Raw genomic sequence first — 7,812 nt, 5'->3', positions numbered from 1 at the left:
GTTTCATACAGGTACTTCTATCCACGCAACCCAAGGAGCCTCCCTGCTGCTGCCACCATTCCTCGTACTGCAGAAGTGCTGAGCCCTGCAAAAACACATAGGCAACAGCAGCCCCTGGACAGGCCCACACAGGCAAAACAGGCTCCACAGCCACAACCAAAAGAGGAAATTATTTCCAGGTCCAGGATCCCCAGTCTGGGATGAGAAGATCCATAGGAAATAGCATTCTTCCACCTCTCCACTCTCCAGCTCTCTTGCTCTATGAACACATCACCTTGCAGACTCTGTGGCCAGCTTCCCCAGTGGGACCAGTCCCACCTCCTGGCAGCTGTATCCATAATGGGGAGAAGTGAAAGCCAGTGCTTGTTAACTGGCAGTGTACTTCTGCAAGACATGATCGGAAGTGACTTCAGCAACAGCTGCCAATTGAAGCATCTTTGACTGCAGATAAGTAAGGAAATTGTGTTTTCATCTGTGCTCCCCTACAGACCAAGCAGACTGATTGATGCACCTAAGGAGCATCTAGAAAGCAGGTACTGCAAAAATCACCTGAGGGATAGGAAAGAGCAAACCACATCTTGCCTCTCCAGGTTGTTTAGAAGAAAGATTTCAAGCTGTGATTTTGATTTTCACAGCTGGGGCACAGCATCCCCTCTTCAAGCTGGAGCTCAGCCAGAGAGCAACTGTGCTGATTAATGCTGGGCTGAGGCTGAGGCCTGGGGTGGCAAAATTTTCCAGAAAACTCCTTTCTTAACAATAGAAATCTCTGATTCAGTCACTAAATGTTGTCAAAAGCTTATCTGAATCATTCTGAAGAGGAAAAATAAGGTTGTTTTCAAGGTCTCCAAAAGATTTGATTTTGTAATTTTTAACTTGCTTTTTTTGTGTTTCAACTACATGTATTTTTCACCCTAAATACTTACTTGAAATGGAAACATGGAAGTGATGTTTTGTCCTGCCCAGAGCAAATTTTTCACTGAGAAAAAAAGTTTGTGACAATGGTGGAGTTACACAGCCACCTCTTCCTGACCCTCTGCAAAATCAGGTACTTGACCTAATCCTTTGCCTCCGAAAGTCTTCCCAGCATAACTGGCTTCCTGCACAGACAGACTTGTTGGAATATCACATGTGGAGGTGGAGCTGAAAGAGTCATTGATTTCACCTGCACTGAAAAGTACTCCATGCTCCACTTGGTTTTAGTGCTGCTTTGTGCAGGAGTCTTTTAGACCTGATACCCATTATCTCCACACACAAAAATGTATTCTGCAGCCTTGAATTATAATTGACAACAGTCCAGTTTTAAGACATTTCATGTTTGGACCAGGTTACCAGCTTGCAATAAAAGATGTACAGAGATGTACACCTCTGAGATTTCTCAAAACTGGACTTTGAGGTATGGGACAGTCAGGCTGTTTTGTCTCAGACACATTGAATTTCACGGAGGTGCTGACATTTGGAAATATCAGGAAAAGTCTCAACCAGAAAGGAAAACGGTCACAAGTTGTTGCACTTTTGACACTGTGCAAACATCTAAAAGCCTGCAAGCACTGGAATCCAAGCCATGCAATAAAGGCAGGGGAAAAGGAAGGTCTGGGAGTTCATTGGCTTTGTCACAGAAATCCCGCGTCTCGATGTCCGTGGTTGGCTCATGATGCACTCCAGTTCTTCCACCTGTAAACTGGGAACACCAACGTTGCTGGGCTCCTATGATGGTGCAGGGTTTACTTCATTGACAGGTGCAAGATGATCTGAACACAAAAAAGTGCTAATTCAAGATTCAGAAAGCACCAAAACCTTTCTACCAAATGCAAAAGTGAGAGCGGGGAGAAGAAGCTCTTCTAAGAGAAAACCTACTAGATCTTCACAAACTTTTGAAGAAAACAGAGAGAGAATCTTCCTGTATGACGTCACTGCTCCAGCAGAAAGCAACTGAGGGCAATCTGTTGAAGTCAGTGAGTGTTCTCCCACAGACAGCAGAGAGCTTTGGATCAGGCTGTCAAGGAACAAGCACATGAACCCATGAGGATGATGTGTTTCTCACTGGAAAACACCACGTACATGCAGCTCTGCCAAGTTCAGATATTAAAAAGGAGACCTTTTTAAACAGATATGGAGTTGTCTTTCCACTGTAGCAGGAATTCATGGCAAGGGAAGCTGGTCACCTACCAGGGTTTCCAGACTTTTTCTGGAGATCTGACAGGCAAATAAACTCAGGAAAAACTAGTTCACTATACAGAAATGTCAATTTAAAATAAGTTTGGAAAACCAACAGTCACGACAGGATGGTGATATTAAAATTACTGTTTAATGATGAGAAAAAAAACTAGACAAAGGGCTCCCTCTAGCTCATCAAACTGTGCTCAGTAGCACAAAACTATTTCTTGCAGCACGGAGCAACACTGTGCAGACACAGGTCCCACTTCACAGAAAATATTGCAGTAAAGTGAGTATGCAGGATGCAAGTCTGCTTCTCATCACCCCACAGGTGAGGGAACAGCAATAAACAAGTAAGCCATTAAGTTTGGCTTCCTGAGATGTCACTTCCGAGATTATTCCCTTAATGTTAAATCCAATCTTGCTTAAAAGAGTTTTTGCCATTTCTTGTAACTCTCTCAGCATCTTACAAAAATAAAAGAAAATCACAACTCTCAATGTTGTTATGTCAATCTGTGTAATGCAGCTGATGTTTTCTCTCCAGGTTCACCAGGAGGAGGTGGCTAAGCAGAAATTGTTCCATTACCTCTGAAACACAGACATTTTAGGGAGGCGAGGCAGGACATCTTCAAATGCATCTGGCACCCCTACCTAAAGGGTGGTTCCCACTTTTAGGAAGCAAACGTGGAGATTCAGCAGTCCCCCAATAACCAACACACTGGAAACAGATTTATTGTGATACACAGCTACTTAGTGGCCAGGAGAAAAGGACAAGTAATCCTCTAGCAAAACAGACTGCTGAGAACCTAACAAGGGCAGTGCTTACACCCACTGCAGCCGTGCTAATTAATGCCATTTTGCCTTCCCAAAAGGATTGATTTCATATATTCAAAATCCCTTTGAATGCCGATAGATTTCATGTTGATTCCTGGTCCGTGAGCTGTGAACCTGCTGATAAACCTGCTGCCTTGGCCCCAGCAGAGATGGGGAGCAGGTCTGAAAGTAGCTCGACTGCCCCATCACCCCTTCCTGAGCCTGCACACACTCTACACAGGTCTGGGTCTTGGGGTGAAATGATTTGATCCTTGCTCTCTACAACTACGCGAAAGGAGGTTGTAGTGAGGTGGGTGTTGGCCTCTTCAACCAAGTGGGTAACAACAGGACTAGAGGAAGAGGCATGAAGTTGCTCCAGGGGAGGTTTAGACTAGATATTAAGAAGAGTAGTCAGGCACTGAAACAGTCTGTCCAGGGAGGTGGTGGAGTCACCATCCCAGGAGGTATTAAAAAAAGGTGGGGATGTGGCACTTCAGGATGTGGTCTAGTGGGAAAGGTGTTTTTTTCTGGCTTGACATTTGGACTCGGTGCTCTTAGCGGTCTTTTCCAACCCTGATGATTCTATGAAGTATTCTGAGCTACCATCTCTGCTTCCTGAACACCCTCGTGCCCCCAGCAGTGTCCCTGCACTGTGTGGTAGGTAGCAGCAGCAATCTCACCATACCCCACATTCCTCTCCCCATCCTGAGGTACGAGGTAGGCATCAAAGAGTAGCTGCAACAGCTGCTGGAGGGGCAGAGGAGGTGAGAGAGATGAGAACAGTTAATTTTGTGGAGGCTAAAAAAGGTTGCAACCCTGGAGGAAGAAATCATAGAGATGGGATCACACTCCCAGACTCCCCAGATCTAGCAGTGGCAAGAGTTGAACTGCTGCAAACAATGAAGACTTACATTGTGCTTTAAACCTCTGCCATGAACCTCAGCACATTTTATAAGGAAAATAAAATACAGGCTCCCTGTATTGCTTTACTGAGCAACTGGTTTATTTACAGAGAAACTGGTTTATTAGTCAACTGCATCTGTGTGGGGATGATATCTAAACAGAGCTGGGTCCCTTATCAGAGCTGGATAGAGCTGTCATAAAGACTAGGGAGGGTCCTCCATCAGGAACAGCCAGCCTCTTCCCTCTCCAGCATCACGGAGCACAGGCAGCATCACAGGAGGTCATGGTGGGGTGTGGATGGGGGTCTGTAACACTGTAAATCTACACCCAGACAGTGCCAGGTACTTCAGTATCTGTCAATTTTCCCCCTTCGTTGGGTGTACACTGCTTTTCAGAAGTCATCATGTTTGCTCTTGACTTCAGAGCCATGAAGGAAGAGGCGATAAAGAAAGTAAATGGAAGCAGATCTTAGAGAAAAACCAACATCCTGAGGCAGATCTTGCCTCCTCCCAAGCCCCCAACAGACTCAATTCAGCATTTCTCTTCATTAGGGCATCTCCCAGGCAAGCTATTAGAATCATCATAAGACTTCAGCTTACAGGTTTATGTAACTTCCCCTGAGAAAAAAAGTCCTACCTAAAGAGAAGAAAGCCAGGAAGGAAAAAGTTAAATCCATTACCCATCCCAAACTGGATCAAGACAGTTAATTTTAGTTAAACCTCATTCTCTGTATAAATGTGCACACTGGTCAGATTTAAGTTTCCATGTTTCCTTACCTCAAAACAAAATCCTGGTTAAATACCTACTCGTAGACAAGGAGAGCTTTATGTACAGGACAGGAGCTGGACTTCAGTGACTAACTGCAAAGAAGTTTCCTTCATCTAAATTTAATTAATGTGCACCCTTATCAGGTTTTAGAAAACTGCTGAGAAATCATAAGCACTGTACAAGAGGTTTTAGAGCCGTAGAAAGGTCTGGGGTTTCCTTTCTGAAGAAAGTTTTTTAATCATGTTCCAATGTAGTCTCTGATAGGCTAATAAACTGCAACCATCTGATTTTGGATTTAAGGTCAAAAGGCAAGAATCAAAATAGAAATGTCTTCTGTTGCTACATTCTGTACATAAAGTACAGATGCAGTAAGAAATTAAATTAAGTGTTGCTTGGAGTGCACACAGAATAAAATTAAAATAACCCAATTGCTATCTCTAATTAGAATTTCTGAGGAACAGAGATGGATTATCAGCTTCCTCAGGCATTTCCTACTCATGCCAGTCAAATTTATGCACCCCCTTTCCAATTAGTACTTTAATTGCCTTTGCATAACTACCAAGCTAGTGCTGGCTGGTAGTTTATTTGAAATTACAGAGTCTCAGGAATGCTAATACCTAACAACCCACCAACGAGCAGGTGACTTATTGGGTAAATCACTGTGCTGCAGTGATGTCCGAACACTGCTACATGGTGTATTTCTTTTACAAAATTAAGCCCTTTATGATCATCACCTAGGAGGCCCTGGAACTCACGATTAGAGGAGAAATTAAGTAGGTGAAAGATCACAAAAACATCTTGCAAAGATTTTGTCTGTTGTAAAACATTCAAATATAAAAGAAGGTGTTAATAAATACCCCTGCTTTACTCCTAGGGTCCTTTGGTATTTTGGGATCCACTGAATGCAAAAGGGGGGCTTACCAAGTCAAGTACAGCAGAAGTTGGGCAGAATGGACAGCTGAAGGATGGGGCAGGATGATGTGAAATCTCACTCCTGCCAAGCTGCAGTTCACACAAGCTTTCCTGCCTGTCTTCAGTCCAAAGTTTTTTCTAAAGCTTCTTCATCATAAGAAGCTTCAACTTTAAATTATCATCCAGCATCATGTGTCTTCCCACAATATGAAGCTATTAAAAAGTCAAAAATCTAAAAGCAAGAAGTTAGAAACTAGGATTTACAAAATTACAACCCTAATCATGTTTTCCCCTTCTTGCCACTCCCCTGGGCAGCCCAGCAAAGCCAGTGGAAAACTAGTGGCACTTGGAACCTTTCCCAAATATAACCAGTTTTATTGAAAGACAGAGGGATTCCTAGAAGGGAATTTGACACAATTCTCATTGTAATGGAGACCTTCACATCTTTCTTGGGACTGAAGTCCCCCCTGCCTTGAGGGCAGAGGAGTGTGGTTTGTGGGCTGACAGGTAGCACAGGATGAACATATGCACACAACAGAGATGCTGATGAACACAGTGAGTTCTGTCTGTGGCACAGAGTGGTGGACTCTGAGGCAGGTGGAATTAGGAGCTTTTCATCAGTGGAAGCAAGCAGAACTAAAATATGCTACTCTGCAGGTGTCTTGAGCTATTTCTCCCTGATAGTTTGGTGCTGCTCACCCTATTGTTTCACTTCTTGGCTTCCGAATTTTGCATTTTATTAAAGATGGCATTCTGCAGAAAGCAAAAGAAAAAGCACCCTGCCACCTTTAGCTATTCTACTGAAGAGTTTTCTTACCAGATTTGTTTTAACCAAAGACATACATGCTTAGTATAGGAACTAACACCTGAGCAGCCATTCCCACAGTTGGGAAAAGGTGCTGTGTGATCTGCAGTGTGTTTATACACACACAGTGTTGCTGGTTATCTGACCTGAAAGGACAAAGTGTAGCTGTGCATCAAACTCTGGATTGTTTTCTAGCTCCTCCCGATGGCACAGATCCAGAGCTGCTGTTTACACCTGCCAGGTCAGGGATCCTGTGCAAGCAGTGTGAGGGACCAGCCCTCAGGACCTATTGTCAGCCCTTGAACAGAACAAAAAGGCTGCCTGACCCAAGGACTGCCTGGGCCTGAGGAAGTAACAACCTGCATGTGGCCCAAGGCCTGCGTATCGAGATAAAGACCAGATCAAGGGGCAGAGGGGGCCACTCCAGCTGCTCAGTCATGAGGACTCAATCACACTTACTTATTGTTGGGAAACAAGGAAACAGGCCTATAAAATGAGGCTGTAATGGTGGGTCCTGGGAGCCTCAGCCTGCCCTGTTGGCTGACCCAACACTGGATCTGGATATCTAACTTATCTTCTGTTCGCTCTCTCTCTCCCCCTTCCTAAAATAATTTAATAACACAAGGCCTACCACATTTTTGCTCAGGTTGTGCAGCTTGCACGTATATGCATTGTGTCTTTTATGATCAAAATAATCGCCCTTTATGATCATGAAGCCTGAGATAATAACTGAAGTATCAGTATTCCTTATATAGTCATCATAAAATCTAATATTCAAATACAGACCTTGAGTGTCATTTCACATTAATCTGATCAAGTGGTATCCAACAGTCAAACATCTCCTCAGACATTTTACTGAGGATCAGTAAACAGTTATATTTTAATCACTCTCCCTAGAAGGACCAGGTCTGAGACTAAGGTTGCACTCAGCTGTACCCAGGCTCCTCTCTGAGAATGAGTTTAGAGAGCAAGGGGGTCGAGTCTGAATCTCCCTGGGTTGCTTTACCCAGGTCATGACAGGGCAGCAAAGAAATGAGACCAGTCTTTACCAAATTATCTGCAGATCTCCTTGGATCCTTCTACCCCACCACCTCTCATAAACTGTGCTCTTCTGAAGATGACAAAAACAGAAGATAAGGAACAAACAGCCTTCCCAGACCCAGTTTTACTCACCACAGAATGTTATATTCTGCATTTGGCCTCCAGGGAGAGAGTGAGCACTGGGCAGTGCTAAGTGCAATCATTACTGAGAGTTTGGGATCCTGATAAGACTAATGAGACATGTATTTTGACTGCATAAAAAGGGCACATAAAAATGGCAAAATCTGTCCATCAGATTCCCAATTATCAACATTGCCTGAAAGCTCTCCTCTGCTGATTCCCACTCACTTCTTAAGTGGAAAAAGTAAGTCAAGTCCAGGCTCTTGGGCTGTCTCCACACTTTCACCAATTGCCCC

The sequence above is a fragment of the Apus apus genome, chromosome 2, assembly GCF_020740795.1.
Source record: "Apus apus isolate bApuApu2 chromosome 2, bApuApu2.pri.cur, whole genome shotgun sequence".
Taxonomy (NCBI): Eukaryota; Metazoa; Chordata; class Aves; order Apodiformes; family Apodidae; genus Apus; species Apus apus.
This window is presented reverse-complemented; position numbering follows the sequence as displayed.